Source organism: Melozone crissalis, unplaced genomic scaffold (assembly GCF_028551555.1).
Source record: "Melozone crissalis strain CALT ecotype California unplaced genomic scaffold, PUWL_Pcris_2 ptg000082l_1, whole genome shotgun sequence".
Taxonomy (NCBI): Eukaryota; Metazoa; Chordata; class Aves; order Passeriformes; family Passerellidae; genus Melozone; species Melozone crissalis.
In genome coordinates this window covers 162,882-184,151 of record NW_026535859.1, presented here as the reverse complement: position 1 = coordinate 184,151, position 21,270 = coordinate 162,882, and the positions used below count along the sequence as shown (strand labels likewise).

General features: G+C 49.5%; 1 pseudogene; it reads left to right on the top strand.

Annotated features, from left to right (window-relative positions):
* Positions 1-84: 84 nt before the first annotated feature.
* LOC128946669 (zinc finger protein 271-like) lies at positions 85-18,423 on the top strand (annotated as a pseudogene).
* The last annotated feature ends 2,847 nt before the right edge of the window (positions 18,424-21,270 follow it).

Sequence of the window (21,270 nt, the reverse complement as noted above, 5' to 3'; positions counted from 1 at the left end):
AGGTGGGGATAACACGGAGGAGCGGGAGGGGGGATGGAAGAGGAGGAGAGGGAGGAAGAGGAGGGACAAAGGCGGATCAAGGCTGAGCTGAAGGCGCAGAGCGGTTTTAAGCCCGGCCTGAATTCGCAGCCCCCACCTGCGGGATCATCGCCCGCCCCCCATCGTGCAGGTGAGCAGTGAGAGGGAGGCCGGCCCAGATATCCCTGCGGGTCCTGGGTTGGGTTTTTGGGGGGACGACTGGAGAATGAACAAGTCCAAAGCTGAGCGGAAAAGGCCCCGCGGGGGGACATCAGGCGCTGCCGGTACCGTTCTGGCGGGGACGCCCTGGGGGGATCTCCTTGCCCTTGCCTGTGGCACGGAGGCAAATCCCATCCTGTCCTTGTCCTTCCTCCCCCAGAGCAGGAGCTGAGCATGGAGAGCAGGGAGGACAAATGCCCGTGGCAGAACCTGGTGGCAGAGGCCGTTTTGAGCAGCTCCACGGCACAGGAAGCCAACGGGGAGGAAAAGGCCCGGAGATGCCGCACGAGGAGGGGCTGCAAACGCAGCTGGCGGGGATCTGAGGGGGAAAGAGCCAGCCTGGGCCGGGAAGGCGGCCAGAGATGGAGCCAGAGCTCAGAGCTGCTGCTCCATGAGAAGCTCCATGATGGGAAGAAGACCCACACGTGTGGGGAATGTGGGAAGAGCTTCAGGTGGAACTCCAACCTGATCCTGCACCAGAGGACCCACACTGGAGAGAAGCCCTATGAGTGTGGAGATTGTGGGAAGAGCTTCAGCCGGAGCTCCAGCCTGATCAGGCACCAGAGAACCCACAATGGGGAAAAGCCCTATGAGTGTGGGGAGTGTGGGAAGAGCTTCAGGTGGAGCTCTAGCCTGATCCTGCACCAGAGGACCCACAAGGGCGAGAAGCCTTATGAGTGTGGGGAATGTGGGAAGAGCTTCAGTGAGAGCTCCAGCCTTGTGAAGCACCAGAGGATCCACACTAGGGAACGGCCCTACGAGTGTGGGGAGTGTGGGAAGAGCTTCAGCTGCAGCTCTTACCTGATCAGGCACCAGATAATCCACACTAGGGAATGGCCCTACAAATGTGGGGAGTGTGGGAAGGGTTTTATTCAGAGCTCCCACCTGATCAGCCACCAGAGGATCCACATTGGGGAACGGCCCTATGAGTGTGGGGAGTGTAGGAAGAGCTTCAGCTGCAGGTCTGACCTGACCAAGCACCAGAGGATCCACACTGGGAAACGGCCCTACAACTGTGGGGAGCGCGGACAGAGCTTCAGGTGGAGGTCTGACCTGATCAGCCACCAGAGGATTCATACTGGGGAGAGGCCCTACGAGTGTGGGGACTGTGGGAAGAGCTTCAGAGAGAGGTCCAGCCTGACCAAGCATCAGAGGATCCACACTGGGGAGAGGCCCCATGAATATGGGGAGTGTGGGAAGAGCTTCAACTTGAGCTCCAGCCTGATCAAGCACCAGAGGATCCACACTGGGGAAAGGCCTTTCAAGTGTTCCATGTGCGGGAAGAGCTTCAGCCAGAGCTCCCACCTGATCACACACCAGATGACCCACACTGGGGAGAGGCCCTACAAGTGTTCCAAGTGAGGGAAGGGGTTTCAGTCCAGCTCCCACCTCCTCCGCCACTATCAGATTCACACAGAGGAGAGGCCCTTCCAATGCCCTGAGTGTGGGAAGGGATTCAAGCGCAACTCCACCCTCATCACTCACCAGCGCATCCACACTGGGGAGAGGCTCTACGAGTGTGATAAATGCAGGAAGAGATTTCTGACCAGCTCCAGTCTCGTCCTGCACTCTCGGATTCACACAGAGGAGAGGCCCTTCCGCTGCCCTGACTGTGGAAAGGGATTCCAGCTCAACTGCAACCTCGTCAAGCACCGGCGCATCCACACTGGGCAGAGGCCCTATGAGTGTCCCCAGTGTGGGAAGAGCTTCTCCAGCAGCTCTCACTTGACCCAACACCAACGAAGGCGCCGGTAAGGGAAGCCCTGCGAGTGCCCCGAGTGCGGGAAGAGCTTCGTGCGCTGCTGCACCTCACGGGTAGTGATTGTGTGGGGCTGGCTGTACAGGATGCATTTGCAGCAAATAAAACTCCTAGACTTACTGATTTCTCTCCCGTTCATGTTCAGTCCGTTGCAGTTCTGGTTGCAGAGTACCGCCTCCCAGAGTGTCCCCTGACAGTTGGCGCCCTTGGCCTGAGCCCGCCCCTTTCCCCTCACGGTTCCGCTCTTTCCCCGCCCCCATTTCCCCTCACGGTTCCAACCCTTTCCCTGTCCCCTTTCCCCTCACTGTTCCGGCCTTTCCCTGCCCCGTTTCCCCTCAGGGTTCCGCCCCTTCCTCGCCCCCTTTCCCCTCACGGCTTGGCCTTCCGGAATGGGGCGGAGGAGGAGGGAGGGAGGAAGAGGCCGAGCGGCGGCAGCACAAGAGGAGAGGGAGAATCTCATGGCCCGGGTGCTCCCTGAAAGTGCCACAGCCCTGGAAGCATCGCCCTCCATTTTGCAGGTGCCCGGGCAGGGGGAGCGCGGCACAAATATCCCAAGGGGGGTTCCTGGGTTTGGGGTTTTTTTGGGGGGAGGTTTGCAGCTGGCAGGGCTCCAAAGCCAAGCCACAGATGCCTCTCAGGGAGACATCGGAGGGTCCCAGCGCCAGCAGTGGGTGCTCCCAGTATGAGCCCAGTTGGTCCCTCCATGTGCTTCCAGTTTCCTCGGCACTCCCAGTGTGAGCCTGGTCATTCCCAATATGGGCCTGTGCACTCCCAGTATAATCCTGGTCACTTCCCCTGCCTCCCTGCAGGATCCCAGTGACTACCAGACGAGGTCAGTCCCTCCCAGTCCTTCCCTATGATGATGCAAATTTCTCACAGCATGGTCCTAGTTCCTCCCACTTTCATCCAGTGTATTCCCAGTTCTCCCAGTTGGCCCTAGCATAGTCCCAGGCACTCCCAGTATGATCCCAGTCTCTCCCAGCAGGTTCCCAGTCACTCCCACTTGCCCCCAGTGTGTTCCCAGTTCCCCCAGCACATTCCCAGTCTGGTCCCAGTCCCACACCCAAATGGTCTGAGACCCTCACACTATATCCCAGTTGCCCTGAACATTCTGGCAGTCATTGCCAGGCACTCCCAGTCACCTCAATGTGGTTTACTTGCCCCCAGTTATCTCCCAGGTTCTCCCAGTTGCTCTAATTATGTCCCCAGTTGACTCCCAGCAGGGCCTGGTAGCTCCCAGTAACCCCCAGTCAGGGTCCAATCACACCCACTCTAATCCCAGTATGATTGTAACCACTCCTGGTATGATCCCAGTCACTTGCAGTCTAATCCCAGTTGCTACCAGACACTCCTGGTACAATTCCAGTCCCTCCAGTGTGATCCCAGTTGCTCCCTGTCAATGCCAGCATGATTCCAGTCACCGTGAGAGTGATCCCAGTGGCTCCCAGCATGGGCCCAGCTGTTCCTAGTGTGCTTCCATCACTCCATTATGGTTACAGACACTCCCAGTATGGTCCCAGTTGAACACAGTTGCCCCTGCTCTAGTCCCAGTCACTCCCCATATGATCTCAGTTCCTCTCAGCATGGTCCCACTCACTCCCAGTTTCTCCCCAGCATGGCCCCAGTTGTTCCCAATGTGATTACTGTTACCCCAGTATGGTGTCCGACAATACCAGTATATCCCAGTTGTCCCCAGCATGTCTGTAGTCATTTCCAGACACTGCCAGTGGCCCCAGTAAGGTGTTAGTTCTCCCAGTATGATCCCCCAGTCATGCCCAGTATATCCCAGTTGCCTGCAGCAGGCATCCAGTCCTTCCCAGTTCCTCCAGTTTGCTTGCAGCATCATCCCAGTTTTGCTCAGTTGCTGCCAGTAGCCAAAAGTGTGATCCCAGTTGCTCCCTTTAAACCCAGATGTGATCCCAGTAAGCTCCAGTTTGATCCCAGTCACATGCCAGCCCTCTCAGCGAGGTCCCAGTATAATCCCAATTGCTTCCCATTTCTCCCAATATGGTCCCAGCTGCCGCCAGCATGGTTCCAGTTGCTTCCTAGATCAGCCCAGTCAGTCCCAGTATGATGCCACTTGCTCCCAGTGCGCTCCCAGTTGCTCCCAATAGGGCTCAGTATGGGGGACGATGTGCAGGGTGTGTTCCCAGTCACTCTCAGATACTCCCAGTATTAGTCCAGTCCCTCCCAGTATGATCCAAAGATGAGTCCAGTGTGCTCCCAGTCTCTACCAGAATAAACCCGTTGTGCTCCACATGGTTTCAGTTGCTCTCTTTCACCCTCACTTTCCTTCCAGTCACTCCCAGTATGTCCCAGTGTAGCCCAGTTCCCTCCAGCATCTTTCCAGTTCCTTCCAGTATGATCCCATTTGCTCACAAGCACTCCCAGTCAGCCTCAGTGTAGTGGCATTCACTGCCATTATGGTCCCTGTCACCTCCAGCATGATCCCAGTTCATCCCAGTATAAGCCCAGTTGTTTCCAATCACCTCCAGCGTGCACCCAGACACGCCCAGTTCCTGCCTGTTGCTCCTAGCATGTCCACAGTGTTTTGCGGAGAAAAGAAGAAACTTCACAACTTTGTAAAAGTTGTAAAGCTCGGTATGCTTTTATTACGGTGTGCCGGACGCAAGTCCCTTAAGAAGGCATGCGTGCGTCTGAAGACTTCGGGTCATTTTTTATCTCTCTTCTAAATGCATATGCATACAGTTTCACAATAAGTTCATACATATTCATTCCGCGTGACATTTAGCACTAGTTCATTTTTATTAAATTTCTAAGTCGGGGGCAAATCGACCTTGTGGTCTTTTCTGTTTTTCTTTCTCTGTCTCTTTGCTGTCTTAGCATGCGAGTTCTTCTTTCAGCTTTGGCCTCACAGACTTTTCACCTCTCTTAGACATTTCACCTAATTCAGAATGGATCTTTACTCTGTCTCATTCCCCCCTTTCCTAGGAAATAAGTAAATTCTTTTACTTAATGAAAACTTTCACAACAGTAAGTGTCTTTTAGTGCTTCACCATGTACGTTTGACAAAGAGGTTAGTACCGCTATTTGTTGTAGCATTCTACAGTTCTAAATTAACAATGTAATAGATAATTTTAACAAAATTACAAATACAGAGATTAGACAGAATAACATTATTGCTATCAATTTGTACGGCAGCACAAGCAGTTCTCAAGCATACACTCTTTTCTAGTATATACGAGCACAGTTTTCTGGTCAGTGACTGGATGAATTTCAGAGTGACAAATACTCTGTTCGGTGTCTAAACACACATCCTGCACATTAATAGTATTGCTTTCACAAATGAATTCTATCTGTTCTCTAGTAATGCAGGATTCTAAGTTTACTGTCTGCCACTTTCTATTCATCTTTTGTGCCTACACTCTATGTTCTGAAGGGTAGAGCATTGTTTTTTCATGGTTTAATCTTAGGGCAATGATGGGATGGATAACATAAACAGTGTCATTATGTATGGTAAGCACAAAGGCAGTGGCTACATTAGAAACAGGATCATAGGTGAAATTCACTATAGTCTACCGAGATTGAAACTTCTTTTCAATATCAATTGCATTATCTCACACAATTTTTTGAATTTCAGCTGGAAAATTACTTTCACCCCCTTCCCGTATGATTAAAGTTGCTGTTGCTTATATCTATAACTGTGCTTGTATACAACTGAAAGCTAAAGACACATTATCTGTAACTATACTAAGTGCTTCTACTACCAACTTGTGGTCTTGGTCTCTGGCCTTTTCATACTTCTTTACTTTGGCAGTACTTTTGAAATCTGTCACTGGCTAGTTCTTAATGCTAGTAGAGATTACTATAAAGGCTGCTTCAATTTTGTTAGGCTACTTGCTGCAGTGGCTAGTTTATTCATCAGTATTTTTGAATCAATTCTATTTAAAACTCTTAATCTTGTCTCTAATATGCTAGTTAGATGTTTGTTATGGGGGACAGGAACTGCTTTGTGTCTATGACTATCTCTCCCTGCCAGAGGGGCTCACACGCAAATTCAGAAACACTTCACAAGTGTATCTGACAGAGGTTTAGGTCATATTTGAGGCAGATGTTTGTTCTGAAATGTAGAGACTTCAGGAAAGCTCCTTCCCCCTCCAAAGCACTTGATTTCTTAGATGTGTGGCAAGCAGGAATGTCTCTCTTGGTCTACAAAACATCACCCACATTGCTTCTAGCTCCAGGTCTAAGCCTCATGTAAATAATGAAGGGGAAGTCTGAGAGAAGAGCCTAAATTCATTGTAGTGCTTCAGAAGAAACTGGCATTAGGTTTCTGCTGCTAGAAACTTTCAGCACAAAAGTGATGCTCAAAATCCTACAGCCTGCTGCTGAGCTCTGAGGGGGGGGGTCTCTCTCTACCTCTTTTAAGCAGAATCTAACTGCCTCAGACTGGGACAATCACTGATCTAGATCTCAGTAGGAAAAGGGATAGCTATAAATAAAGAAAATTACCTTCCTTGCTTGGGTTAATTTACCACCTGCAGTTCAGCACCCTTTACTAGCCATTGCGTGAGTGTTCAGCTAACTAGCTTGGAAAATGACTTAAGGAAACTGATTTCTTGGTGTTCCTGGTTTTAGGCACTAGGAGAGCTGGCTCCTTCTTTTCTTGTTCTGCTCTTGAGATATGCTTGTTTTTGTAACCATGTTGTTTAGCTTTCAAAGGAAGTTTTTAGGAAGGAGGAGCAGGCTGGTTGGACTTTTGAGATGTTAATTTGCATTATCAACTCTACACATTTGAGAGACTATTCTGGATTGAATAATAGCTGTTGTTCAGTCACATTCTTTACTACGTTAGGTTCAAGTTTGGAGTTTGGGTAGAGTGTGAACTAGTATGGGGTGTATAAGGCCCTGCTGTGGTAAAAAGTGCAGTGTCTACTTTGAATTCAAATGAAAGTCTGATAGTAATTCGAGCTCAAAGGCAGGTTACTTCTACAGGCAGTATCAAGGTGAAATTACACCAACAGTCTGATTTACTTAGGTTATCACAGACTTCCTGGTGTTCATATACACCAGGGGAGGTTAAGACACTAATTACATCTGGTCTCTCATAAGCTGCTACTCTATTGATGACTTGGCACTCTACTTTGATTTCTTCTCTTCTGATTCTTTGAAGAGTCTACAGTTCTAGAGTTTTTGCTGGGGGGTATTTTGGGGTTAGTCTGGAGGCAAGGATCACATTGTCGGCTTACCTGAGTGATAGTGGCATATAAATTCCACTTTATATATGTGAGCTTGTGTTTGAATGCAAAAAATTTTCTGGCTGGCTTCGTGGATAGGGAGGCAAAAGAAGGCATCTCTTAGGCCTAAAACAGTGAATTAGGTTAGCTCAGGTGTTAAACAAGTTAGTAAGGTATATGGATTTGCTACCACAGGGTATAAATTCTGTGTTATCTTATTGACAGCTCTTAATCTAGTACTATCAATTATTGGGCTGATTCCTTCCCTATCTTCCTTTTGAGGGTACTACTCAGTTCTCACTAGTTGTGTTCTTTCTTTAAGCTTGATGTTCATGGGGGAGCATCTTTCACTCTCTCTGGTACAGCAGAGGCCTATACTCTTGAAAACATTTATTTACTTATTTTAATATCTCTTTACTAATGTCTTTAATTTCAGTGTCTGTTAATGTTACGCCTAACTTCTTTATATCATTTGCCTCCAGAGTAACTTTTCTCATTTGAGAATGTTTAGCAAATTGAGCAAATTGTACAAAAGCTTTTAGGTACACACAGTACACATGTTACTTTAAAGGTTTGCACAAGTATGCTTTCTCAGACTGGCCAGTTGTTCATTCTCCACACTACAACATAAACATTCTCTACAGGTACTAAAGCTTTATTAAAACTGAATATATGGCCCTTGTGTCGGCAAAAATTCTTCTCTTTTGGGGAGGTCATCTTTACCCTTCCTCCCTTACTTTGGGAGGAGCTTTTAGCAAATCATATGTACTCATTTTGTGAACTGTGATTGCTTTGCATTTCAGCATGATAATCTCTGCTTGATTTCATACGTTGCTATCTTATGCTGCATGCTGAACAATACGTTTGATTTGCTTTCTCTTTGCCTTGTTTTCTTTTTTCAAGGGCCAAGACTAGAGGGCAGTCTCGTCTTACAGTCTCTTTGCCATTCTGGGTGATTTCTTAAAACACAAAGACATTTCAGCATACAAAAACTCTATCTCATTTATCTTCTTATTTTAAAACAGTACTAACAGCAATGAAGTATTATAAGTCTTTTTATTTTCTGAGCTGCTCCTACTGGCAGCCTTCTCTCAGTGAGCCCCTCCCAAAAGGGGCTGATTTAGGAACCTCTTTGCTCTGGTCAGTTCTCATTATTTATTTCTCCTTGCCTTATCTCGCTTCTACTCAAACCTCTTTACAGACCTTCACAGTAGTTTCTCAGTTTTCTTCCTACACACACAGCTCCAGGTGGCAGGTATCAGATGTGATTCCCACACACAAGCTCTAAGACCTTAGCTTCTGAATCTGCTTGACCAGAAACTTCTAATTTACATGTGCCCTGACACTTATTTGAACAGCAAAACAGCAATACTAGTGTTTCTCATAAACGCTGCACTGCAATAATACTTGCACATCTAGCTTTTGCTCACAGGCTATTTCTGTGTTCCCTGGAGAGACAGGGCAGCCAGAGCTGTCCCTGTGCCCAGGGGACAGCCACTGTCACTTCACACAGCATGCTAATCAAAAACATGACATAGACACTATGTTCTGATCAAACAAAATATCAGTCTTTTCTAGTTCTCTTCTTGCACAATCTGATTAAGCACTGTGCCTACTTACACTTGTTTTACTGCTTTGCAAAAAGGCTGTGCTAGTCACAGCCGAAACTCTGTGCTCACAGACACAAACACTCACACTTGCACCCCCCCTTTATCTCAAATTCACTAGAGCCAAGGCTTGAATTGCTGTGAGGGGGGGAATTGTTGGAATTCTTTTAACTCTATTGTAATTAAGCATAAATCACTGTACTATAGTTCTCTTATGTAAAATGCCACTCTTGTTGCAACAAAATCTGAAAATCTCTACAAACACTACTATACAACCTTGTGGGATCTCAGTCTCTCAGAACTGGGGCGCAGGGTGAACCAGACTACCCCTGGGGGGCTCGGGAGTCCTAGAATGCTGCCAGAAATGTCTGGTGGCTGGACTTTAATCCCACATGGGAGATGACATCAGTATGAGGATGGGAGGATTTCACTGGGGTGAATGGTGAAGAGACAAGTTAATTGGAGTGTGAGATACAGGGTTTAAGATCCCTGTACAGGGGGGTCTAGAGAGGCAAGATGGAGGGATTGGGGCGTGCCCTTCTCCTTCTTCTTCTTCCTCTAAGCCTCCATCTTCTGTGGTGATGTTGGCACTCCAGGATTGGACCTTACTAGGGGAACACTGGTTAATAAGGATAGAGGGTATTGGAGAAAAATGATAAATATTGTATACGTAACTCCAGGTATAAAGATAGGTGACCGCCCCAGGGGCTTTCAGTGTGTGCCCATGGCTGACTGCTGAGCAGAACTCTGTCAAGCCAAGAGAAAATCTTTTAGATAAGCAATTAATAAACACCGAGACCGAGAACAAATCTGAAGCTTCCTCTCGTCCTTTCGAACTCGGGAGCCCAAGGCCATCTTTGGGCTTTTTCCCAGACCATCTAAACAGCACCGAAATCCAACAACTGGCGTCCCTGGGTGGGCTATCTCCCACCAAACCTTTCGGCGGGGGAGAAAGCCCTGAAGAGCTGAAGAGCCAAGAGAACAGTACTGATAACTCCAGAAGAGAGAAGCCTGAAGAAAGAAAGAAGAAAAAGAAAAAACCGGCCGGGAGAAGCTGCAAAAATCAGCAGTCACTGAGAAATCCCATCTCTCAGCTTCTGCTGAAGACAGCTCGTAGCAGAGCGGCCTAGACTGAGACCAGAAAGGCGCCTCTGATCCATCCCTCGTGATCTGCTGGACGGAGAACAAGAGCCTCCAGACTACTCTGACGACAGATTCAGTAAGAAGGCCAAAATAATACTATAGGGGCCTCACTCTCCCAAGAACAACGAGAAATCTTATCCACCTTACAAAGTGTAACAGAATTATATACAGAAGAGATCCCAAAGAAAGAATTAAAACAGCTGTTACTATGGACAAAGCTTAATTATCCACTTGCAGAGACATATCTGCTGTTCGAAGTGGGGTTTTGGCAAGAAATTAATAAGCATTTATATATTTTAGCAACAAAAAAAGATGAGACAGCGTTAAAGCTACTCTCGCCGGCAAGAATCATGTTACAAGGTATTTCAGTGCAGTCTAAAAAACTAGAAAAGCAGCGAGAAGCTGCAGTACCCTCAGAGAAGGGGGCGGAGCGGCAAAGCTCCGGGAAAGAAATTGCTCTGGCTTTGAAAGGCCAGGGAGAAAGGGCTCTCGAAAAAAGAGAGCAGGAAAAAATATTAAAACCCCCAATCAAAAAATGCAACAAACCCCAAGGGCGTCCTGAAACTCCAGAGAGTGTAGAGGAGTCAAGAGCAGAAGGGGGGGAGCAAGAAGATAAGAGATCGGGGGGGGGGCCTGTTTCGGTGAAAGCGGCGACGCGGCGGCGGCAGCAAGCGCGAGCAGCGCGGGTGAAGATGAAGAGACGCGCGCAGAAGGCGAAACTCGCAAAAACCGGGGTGTAGACTCACACGCGGGCACGAAAGCAGCGAGCGCGGAAGGCGAGCTGAGAGAAAATGTGCAGCCTCAGCGAGCCGCCGCAACGAGACGCAAGAGGCGCGCAGTTGTAACGTCAGACCCGGTGCGACAGTCAGCTCGAATCGCGAGTAGAGCCGGGGTGCCAGCAGGAGAAGCGAACACAACGTCAGAAGAAGAGGGGTCGGATTCTGAGACAGACCGAGAGGCTGGAACCTCGGAGGTGAAACAGGGGGGAGACGATGACGTCACCTTGGAGGACACCGGAAGTAGCTCGGAGAGTACGCATGCGCAGAGAGTAAGACGCGCGCGGACCCGAGCCCGGTCCCCTGTGACGTCGCGAGTGAAGAGGGGCCGTGTTAGAGATTCTACGTCCCGGAGCTCCACACCGTCTCCAGATCTGGCGCCTTTAGTTCAGAGCCTCAGAGTCCCAGTCCCTTCCCCTCACGGGAGACGCCGAGCAGGAAGAAGAAGTGGGGCAGTCGAGATCGCTCCGTCATCCGAGCCAGAGAAGCCAGTGACAGCGCCACCTAGTGGCAGGAGAGCGGAAGTGCACGACATGCCGAGTCAGCTCGGCAGAGCCACAGCGCCATCTCGTAGCGAGACTGCAACAATGCAGCAATTTTTTCCAACAATATATAAAAAGAAAAGCACCTCGAAGAAAACAATGTTAACACAACAAAGAGATTATCCATCCTCGGAACCTGATCCACCGATCGTGAGACATTTTCTAAACAACACACAGGCAAAGCTAAGAGAAAATCCTTTAGTTTTGATCAGAAACCCAGAAACAAGTCAAATAGAGGGTCCTTTCAGACTAATCACTTAGAGAAAGAGTTTCGCTTGTATCTCCACAGATCAAAGTCTGAAGTGGGTGTCGGCACGGCACGTGAAGCCATTCCGAACACGAGAGCACGAGAACGCTGATCCAAGAAGCAAAGAGACGAGTACTCAGACAGAAGTCGAGACTCAGACTGCGAAAAACGACCCAGAAGAGAAATAAAAAAGAAACTAAAGACCTTGAGGAGTTTTTCACACAAAAGCGAAGTAATGAGTTTCATGACGCTTATGTGCATCGTTCTTTCATTCATTGCAGTAAGCAGTGAGGAAGATTTACCTGTTAGTCAACCAAGGCAAAATGTATGGGAGGCTTTAGCTCGAGCAGCGAATTTAGATAGTATCTGCCTGACACATTCAAGACCAAGTAAACCGTTTTCAGCATGCATGGTTAGATTGCCAGTAGACCAATAGCCAGTTCCAGGACACTCTGCAATTAACATTTCGCAGGTCATTAAAAATCCTATAAAAGAGTGGTGTGCTTAGACACACCTGCTTCCTGTAACTTCTACAGAACCTCAAGAATTAGAGATTTTTAGGTCCATGACAATGAGACTCTGCATGCAGTTTGAAGCTCCGAAAGTCACAAAGGTGAAAACTATTGATTTAACTCCCACTCATGAATTTTATAAGAATGCCTCAGCTTAGTGTAAATATACAAAGATAACTACCAAAAGATCGATCCAAGTTCCAGTGCAATTGCCGCGGAGTCTGTTCTTAATTTGCGGAGACAGAATTTAGCACAGCATTCCTGCTAATGCCACGAGAAATCCATGCAGCATTGGAGAAATTTCAATGGTATCGCCTGATTTGAACATGTTAAGAGAAGAAAAGCACAGAGAAAAAAGATCAATACAGCAATATGCAGCAGATTGCAATGATGAAATGTTTTCTTGAGACAAGAAAACGAGTATTACTACAGCAATCTTCTCACCTCAGACAACATCAGGGGTGGCCTTGACTCAAATCGACCGCATGAGTTGTTAGTTGAGCAAACATGCGCAGTCTGTGTCTGTCACATTAGATGACATGTTAAAAAACGTCAGTAGTGTGAGACAAGCGACTCTTCAAAATAGAGCAGCAATCGATTATCTATTGCTCGCTCATAGACATGGGTGTGAAGAGTTCGAGAAGATGTGCTGCATGAATCTCTCAGATCATTCAAAGTCAATTCATGAAAATATCAAAAATATAAAGAACAGCATAAATAAGCTTAGCGAGATCACAAGATCATAGATCGATCAACTGGCAGAATTCTTTGACATCTCTCCCATTTAGAGAAGAATCTTAAAAATAGGGTTTTATGTTTTAATAGTTCTCCTAGTCCTCATACTTGTTGTCCCATGCATATTTGCATGTTTAAAACATGCAATGAATCAGATGACGAAAAAGATCTTTTTAGTGCAAACAGAAGGGAGAGATGTGGGATCTCAGTCTCTCAGAACTGGGGTGCAGGGTGAACCAGACTACCCCTGGGGGGCTCGGGAGTCCTAGAATGCTGCCAGAAATGTCTGGTGGCTGGACTTTAATCCCACATGGGAGATGACATCAGTATGAGGACGGGAGGATTTCACTGGGGTGAATGGTGAAGAGACAAGTTAATTGGAGTGTGAGATACAGGGTTTAAGATCCCTGTACAGGGGGGTCTAGAGAGGCAAGATGGAGGGATTGGGGCGTGCCCTTCTCCTTCTTCTTCTTCCTCTAAGCCTCCATCTTCTGTGGTGATGTTGGCACTCCAGGATTGGACCTTACTAGGGGAACACTGGTTAATAAGGATAGAGGGTATTGGAGAAAAATGACAAATATTGTATACGTAACTCCAGGTATAAAGATAGGTGACCGCCCCAGGGGCTTTCAGTGTGTGCCCATGGCTGACTGCTGAGCAGAACTCTGTCAAGCCAAGAGAAAATCTTTTAGATAAGCAATTAATAAACACCGAGACCGAGAACAAATCTGAAGCTTCCTCTCGTCCTTTCGAACCCGGGAGCCCAAGGCCATCTTTGGGCTTTTTCCCAGACCATCTAAACAGCACCGAAATCCAACACAACCTGAGAATCAAATTACCACAATGCAGTGGAAGAAAATCACCACACAAAACTACTGGGAAAGGGCATATCTCTCAAAGTGCTCGCTTTTCTCAACACAACACAGCATACCATAATTCAGCATTTACTCACATCAATTTTCTTGGACACAATCAAAATAACAGCACAGTCTAGAGATCAAATCTAAACATCTAAGGCAAAGGAACTCTCTGAGCTCATACTCACGGTTAAAATGTACCAAATCTACACAAATCATTGCATTTAAACACAATAAATACTATCACTGACATTCTTCCACTCGCTTCTCCGCGGGGCACTTCTCTCCCTGCCCCGCAGCTTGCTGCAGCCGGCGCCTCAGGCCTCACTCGGCTGCTTCAAACACTGGTGGTACTCACTCTCTCGCACTGTAGGGCACTGTAGCTCTACTCTCTTTTATACACTATACACTTATACACTTGCACGATTAGAAACACAGTGCACTGACCACACAATGCACACATTAACCACACAGCAACACAGTGTCCGGACATCACACACACACAAACAAAACACAAACAAAACACATACGGGCTCAGCAGTTCTGCTCCATCAGAACAAGGAACCCTCAATACACACATACACGGGTTCACTAGGCTCACTCCTAGAGCCTCTAGCAGTTCTGCTCTATCACAACAATGAACTTCCAACACACACATACACGGGTTCACCCGGCTCACCGCTTGCGGTCTGCTCTATCAGAACGATGAACTCCGTCTCTAATAAGCTGCTCTATCAGCTGAACCCAGACGTCTCTGGGTGGTTTACTCTCTTGCTCTCCTTTCCCTCCCCTGGGGGCCCCTCAGTACATACTGTATCTTCCTCCGCAGGCCAGCAGGTCCTTGTCTGTCTTCGCAGGTGGCAAGTTGAGACGAGCGGAGCCCCACCAGGAAAAAAATCCTAGGGCGTGCCTTGGAGGTCCGTCTATCCCCCCTGCCCCTGCGGGGACAGAGAAGTCCCTTCGTGGTCGCCATAATGTTTTGCGGAGAAAAGAAGAAACTTCACAACTTTGTAAAAGTTGTAAAGCTCGGTATGATTTATTACGGCGCGCTGGACGCAAGTCCCCTAACAAGGCATGCGTGCGTCTGAAGACCTCGGGTCATTTTTTATGTCCCTTCTAAATGCATATGCATACAGTTTCACAATAAGTTCATACATATTCATGTTGCGTGACATTTAGCACCAGTTCATTTTTATTAAAGGAATTTCTAAGTCAGGGACAAATTGACCTTGTGGTCTTTTCTGTTTTTCTTTCTCTGTCTCTTTGCTGTCTTAGCATGCGAGTTCTTCTTTCAACTTTGGCCTCACAGACTTTTCACCTCTCTTAGACACTTCACCTAATTCAGAATGGATCTTTACTCTGTCTCATCAGTTGCTCACAGCTGCTCCCAGTCACCCTCAGTATAATCCCAGTCACTCCCAGTTTATCTCATTTGCTCCTAACATGGTCTGAATTGCTCGCCCCAGGCTCCTGCTCCCTCCCAGTATGATCCCAGTATAATATCAACACAAACCCAGTACAGTCCCAGCATGATACCAGTGTGATGTCAGTACAAAGCCAGTACACTCCCAGTCACTCCCAGTACGATCCCAGTGCAGCCCAGTCCCTGGCAGTGCTGTCACTGCTCGGATCCCCCAGCCCTGTGTGCGTTCCCCCCTGGCGGATGTGCCGAGAGGAGCCCCAAGGGCTGGCAGTGGCCAGGCAGGGTCCCCAGCAAGGCCCAGTTTGGATGTGCAGCTCCCAGTTTGCCCAGTTTGCCTCTCCTTTGGCCCAGGCAGGGTTCCCCCCGCCCGCAGCGGCTGGGAGCAGCTGAGAGCCCCGCGCTGCCCATCCCGACCTGTCCCGGCTCCATCCCCACTCCTGCCACGGGCTGCGAGGGCTGCGGGAACGGGGCACCGAGGGTGTGGCTGCTGCTGGGGGAGGAGGAGGAGGGAGGGACGGGCAGGGATGAAGGGGGAGAAGGAGGCGGGGTAAAGGGGAAGAGGAGGAGGAGGGGGAATGGAAGGAGCGGGATGGAAGAGGAGAAGGAGGGGGAGATCAGACAGAGGAGGAGCGGGAGGAAGAGGAAGAGGAGTGACATAGGCAGATCAAGGCTGAGCGGACGGAGCCGCGCTTGAGCCTTGCCTGAATTCGCAGCCCTCGTCTGTGGGATCATCGCCCCTCCCCCACATGGCGCAGGTAAGCGGGGAGGGGGATCCCGGCCCAGATATCCCGGGGGGTCCCTGGGTTGGGTTTTTGGGGAGATGTTTGGAGAATGAAACAGTCCAAGGCTGAGTGGAAAAGGCCCCTTGGGGGGACATCGGGGGGTGCCGGTGGCGGCTGCCGGCAGAGGCAGCCTGGAGGAGCAGAGCCCTGTGTCTCCCAGGAGCCCAAAGTGGGGAGCCCAGAGAGGGGGAAGCGCCGCCATTGGCGGGAGCCTCAAGAGCCTGGAGAGGGGCAGGGGGGACTCCTTGGAGTCGCTGCAGCCCAGAGCAGAGAATGAGGGGAGAAGGGAGCCCGGGAGCCCAAAGAGCCCCGGCATCCTGAAATGGGGAGAGCGAAGAGGGGGGAGCTTTTGGTATTGCTGGGACTGCCAGCAGCCTGGGCAGGGCGGGCACCGAGGAAAAGGGTACCCCAAATCCAAGCGTGACCCCAGCAACTGGGACAGGGGGGAACCCCCGAACACCAAAGGGGAGGGACCAGGGACAGGCAACTCCTGGGAGGGTTTTTCAGGGCTGAATCTTGGTGTTTGGGAGGGCTTTCTGGAGCCTAGGTTTCCGGTGACTTGTACAGATGGACTTGGGCAGAAGGACCTTGAAACTCATCGTGCGTTGGGGGAAGATAAAAGAGGGAAGCCTTATAAATATGATTGTCTGGCAAAAGAATTTGGGAATATAGAAACTATAAGCAAGATTGAGATGAAAGCAAGCTTTGGGAAACATTAGTTAGTGAACAACTGGAAACCAATGGTGTGGCCCGACTGAAGGTAATCCACTTTTGATGAAGCAATTCCCTCTGCTTGCAGCCTGATCCAAGGGTCAGAGCACACCCTACTAGCTTAGCACAAGGGGTCCAAAGTGTAATTTTTAGGGCTTAAAATGTAACACAGTGTGGTGATGTAATGCTTCTTAAAGGCTGTCTGTAAATGCTATAGGATTTGTATCTTGTACTAGATTGGTTAGTGAGAAATAGAATATTCAACAGAGAAAAAGATTTATTGTATTATAACGGGAATCTTACTCTCTTACGCTCTTACCCTCTTCCTATCTCACCCTCTCATGCTCTCTACCCCTCTTTTCTCTCGGGCCTGCTCCAAGCTGTGGCTGGCAGCTCCAAGAAGGGCCCTGCACCCAGGCCCTTTGCAATAAACTGCAAGTTCCATGACCTGGCTTCAGAGATCTCTCGTCTCTGTCCATCCCGACCTTGCTACCCCCCGACACTCCTACAAACGTACTCATGGCTTGTTTTCCCCAACCCAGGATTTCCCATTGCCAACCCCTGGGAGGCTGCGAGGAAGAGGAAGATGTCCCGGGACACTGAGGCAGGTGAGGAGGAAGTCAGTGCCCCTTTGCCCCTCTGTGCCGCTCCATCTCCCAGCCCAGCACGGCCCCGGCTGCAGCACAGCCCTGGGGGGATCTCCTTGCCCTTGCCTGTGGCATGGAGACAAATCCCATCCTGTCCTTGTCCTTCCTCCCCCAGAGCAGGAGCTGAGCATGGAGAGCAGGGAGGACAAATGCCCGCGGGAGAACCTGGGGGCAGAGGCCATTTTGAGCGGTTCCACGGCACAGGAAGCCAACAGGGAGGAAAAGGCCCGGAGATGCCGCACGAGGAGGGGCTGCAAAAGCAGCTGGAGGGGATCTGAGGGGGAAAGAGCCAGCCTGGGCCGGGAAGGCGGCCAGGGATTGAGCCAGAGTTCGGAGCTGGTGCTCCATGAGCAGCTCCATGATGGGGAGAAGCCCCACACGTCCGTGGAGTGTGGGAAGAACTTCAGGTGGAACTGCAGGCTGATCCTGCACCAGAGGCCCCAAACTGGGGAACGGCCCTATGAGTGTGGGGAGTGTGGGAAGAGCTTCAGGAGGAGCTCCAAACCTATCGTCCATCAGAGGTTCCACAATGGGGAACGGCCCTATGAGTGTTCAGAGTGTGGGAAGAGCTTCAGCTGGAGCTCCCAACTGATCACTCATCAGAGGATCTACACTGGGGAGAAGCCCTATGAGTGTGAGGACTGTGGAAAGAGGTTCAACCAGAGCTCCCACCTTATCCTGCATCAGAGGATCCACACTGGGGAGAGACCCTATGAGTGTGGGGAGTGTGGGAAGAGCTTCAGCTGCAGGTCTGACCTGACCAAGCACCAGAGCACCCACACTGGGGAGAGGCTGTACGACTGTGGGGAGTGTTGGAAGAGGTTTCTGACCAGCTCCAATCTCCTCCGCCACTATCAGAGTCACACAGAGGAGAGGCCCTTCCAGTGCCCTGACTGCAGGAAGGGGTTCAGGGACAACTCCACCCTCATGAAGCACCGGCGCATCCACACTGGGGAGAGGCCCTACGAGTGTGATAAATGCAGGAAGAGGTTTCAGACCAGCTCCCATCTCCTCCAGCACTATTGGATTCACAGAGAGGAGAGTCCCTTCCAATGTCCTGACTGCGGGAAGGGATTCAGGGACAACTGCACCCTCATCAGACACCGGCGCATCCATACTGGGGAGAGGCCCTACGAGTGTCCCCAGTGTGGGAAGAGCTTCTCACAGCGCTCTCACTTGAACAAACACCAACGGAGGCACTGGTAAGGGAAGCCCTGTGAGTGCCCCAAGTGCGGGAAGAGCTTCGTGCGCTGCTCCAGCTCCATCCCCCACTGGAGGAGCCACTTTGGGCAGAGCCCTGGTCACTCACATTCCCTGTGATCCATGTTGGCAACACACCTGGCTGCTTCTCCTTTTGGTTTGGCCTTAATTTTCTTCTGCTTCATCTTCATCCCTTAAAATCAGCCAAAACAGGGTTAAATGAAATAAATTGATCAAAGATAGCTAAATTCCCAAAATTTCAGAGGATTTTAGGGGAAATTGATGATTTGGGGACAATATTCTGGAGGATTTTTGCAGTCTGTGAGGGGACATTTTGCACAGTGTTCTCCATCTGTTTGCACTCCAAAAGTCAAGAGACTCATCTCAAAAAAATTGAATCCCATGCCAAACAACTGCATTTCATTCATACAGGCTCAATCCCACTTCAAAATGCCTTGTTCCCACACTAAAAAACTCAACCCCATGCCAAACTCACTCCATTCCACAGCCGCCAGGGTGAGATGGGGTTGGGAGGAGACTGGGAGAAGTGGGATCCCAATTTGGAGCGGTGGGATGGGGATTGTGTGGGGCTGGCTGGGTGGGATATATTTGATAGTAAATCAAACTTTCTGAGTTAGTGATTTCTGTCCCATTCATTTTCAGTCAGTTGCAGTTCTGTTTGCAGAGTGCCACCTTCTCAGCTGATTGTGTTTGTGTCCTCCTTTCTCTCCTGCCTCTCTTTGCCTGCTCTGTTTCTCTCTCAGTGCCTCCCTTGAGCCAGGGCAGCTGCCACCAAAGACCCTGCCCTGATTTAATTCCCAGTGCAGGAGCTACAACAGCCATGGGTGAAGTTCTGAAGGCTGGCAGTGAAATGTCACTGTAGGATCTTGCTCCACTTGGCTTTTGGCCCCTTCTTAAGAGCTTTGCCTTCAAGGGCAAGAACATCTTTTCCTGGCTGGGAACTGGAATTCCAGACCCTTGGTGTGTGTGCCATGCAGGACCATACAGACTGGGGTGTTGCCTTCTCAAGGCGTGGCGACCTGGTTTTAGTCCAGCACGGTGGCCCAAAGCCCAGGGTCACTCGGTCCATGTGCTCCTGACACCAATGTGGTGGACAGCAAATGGCGTTTATTGAGGGGTCACAGGGGTCCTTTATAGCTTGGGCAGTCAGTGTCATTTCCTTCTGCTCATGTCCCGCTGGGTGCGGCCAGGCACGGAGCAAAGGTCTGACTGCAGGGGTGGGGGGATGTCCTGACTGACCGTACAGCCCGATTTCTTCTGCACGCAGATCCCTGGCTCTCCACATTTCCCCCCTCCCTCATGATTAGTAAAAATCATATAAAGTTATAAAATGTAGAGGTTACAAAATTTCATGGGTTAGTAAAATTAGTATAAAATTGTAAGTGTGTTAGTAACTGGCACGCCTTAAAGTAATTGTTGACGCTCGAGAAACGTAATGTTAACCGTTTCTAAACACCTTTTAACGAATAGCACCAGTTTGTTTAATATGCAAGGCCCAAAGATTAGGGTTAGTAAGATTATAGTGAGTGGGCCTATTAAGGTAGAAATCAGGGTGGTGAGCCATGGGGACCGGTTGAACCACGACTCGAACCAGCCCTGTTTAGCCTCTGTCCATTTTTCTTAGGTTTAGTCGGTTTCTCAGTTCGGCCATGGAGTCTCTGACGACTCCGGTGTGGTCTGCATAAAAGCAGCATTCCTCTCTCAAGGTGGCACACAGGCCTCCTTGCTGCATAAACAAAAGGTCCAGTCCTCGCCTGTTTTGGAGGACAACCTCTGAGAGCGAGGAAAGGGATTTTTCTAGGGAAGAGATGGATTTCTCGACCCTTTGTAAGTCCTCGTCAACAGTCATCTGCAGTTGTGCCAGTCCTTGATGTTGTGTTGCAAGGGCCGAGATGCCTGGGGCAGCGCCGGTAGCTCCTAAACCGAGGAGCATTGCGATGGTGATGCCTGCTATCACATCTCGTTTGTGGAGCCGGTTGGGTTCCTCGAACAAGGGGTACACCTCTTCTTCCTGGCGATACAGGACTCTGGGGACAATTAGAACTTGGACACAAAAGTCAGTAGAATGATCGAATTTGTCAAGGAGTACACATGGGCTTACCCCGGATCGTTGACAGATCCACATTCCCGATGCAGCTGGGATCACCCACTGGAACTTCCCTCCCTTAAGTTTGACAAATTCCCAGAGGACGTTGCCCATCTGCTTTGCCAAGGTTGCATTGCCAAAGCATTTGCCTTGGCCCGGAACCTGACTTAGGGTAATGCCTCTCCGGGGGGTGTCCCATCTGCATTGGCGTGGATTGTCTGACTTTGAGAAGATGAATGGGAGATCGAGGGCAACACCTTTGTAAAAAGGGGGTTGTGCATCATAGCATAACCAGCATGACTCTGTGGAGTTTGGGTTGGATTGGTTTAACGATAAGAAGGTAGCATTTAACACACTTAAGAATGGATTGGAGAGGGTTGGTTTGGCTAAGGGATCAGATGGGGAGGTAAGTTTTGGCATCTGTGTTTTGCGGCTAGAACTACCGTTAGCTGCGATCCCCTTCCTGCGTCTACTCATTGCTAGAACCGGATTGGGTCCGACTGTTGGGATATTGGAGCTGGGAGTCTGATAATTTCTATGTTCGCCCAGATGCGGCGAGAGAGATGAACAAACGCTTTCCACACTTTGCCCGTGGCCCAGCCATCATGGGTCGGCTGCAGGATTGTCATTATATAGCCTGTGCAGGTGTGCTGTTTCCTGCCTTGGGGCGAAAGCACATACCCCTCCATATCAAATTTTGGTTCGAGGCAGCCATGGGGAGTATACTTAATTTGCAGGAACTTATCTGGCTGTTGTGGTTTCCATCTATTGCTTGTCACAATAGTTT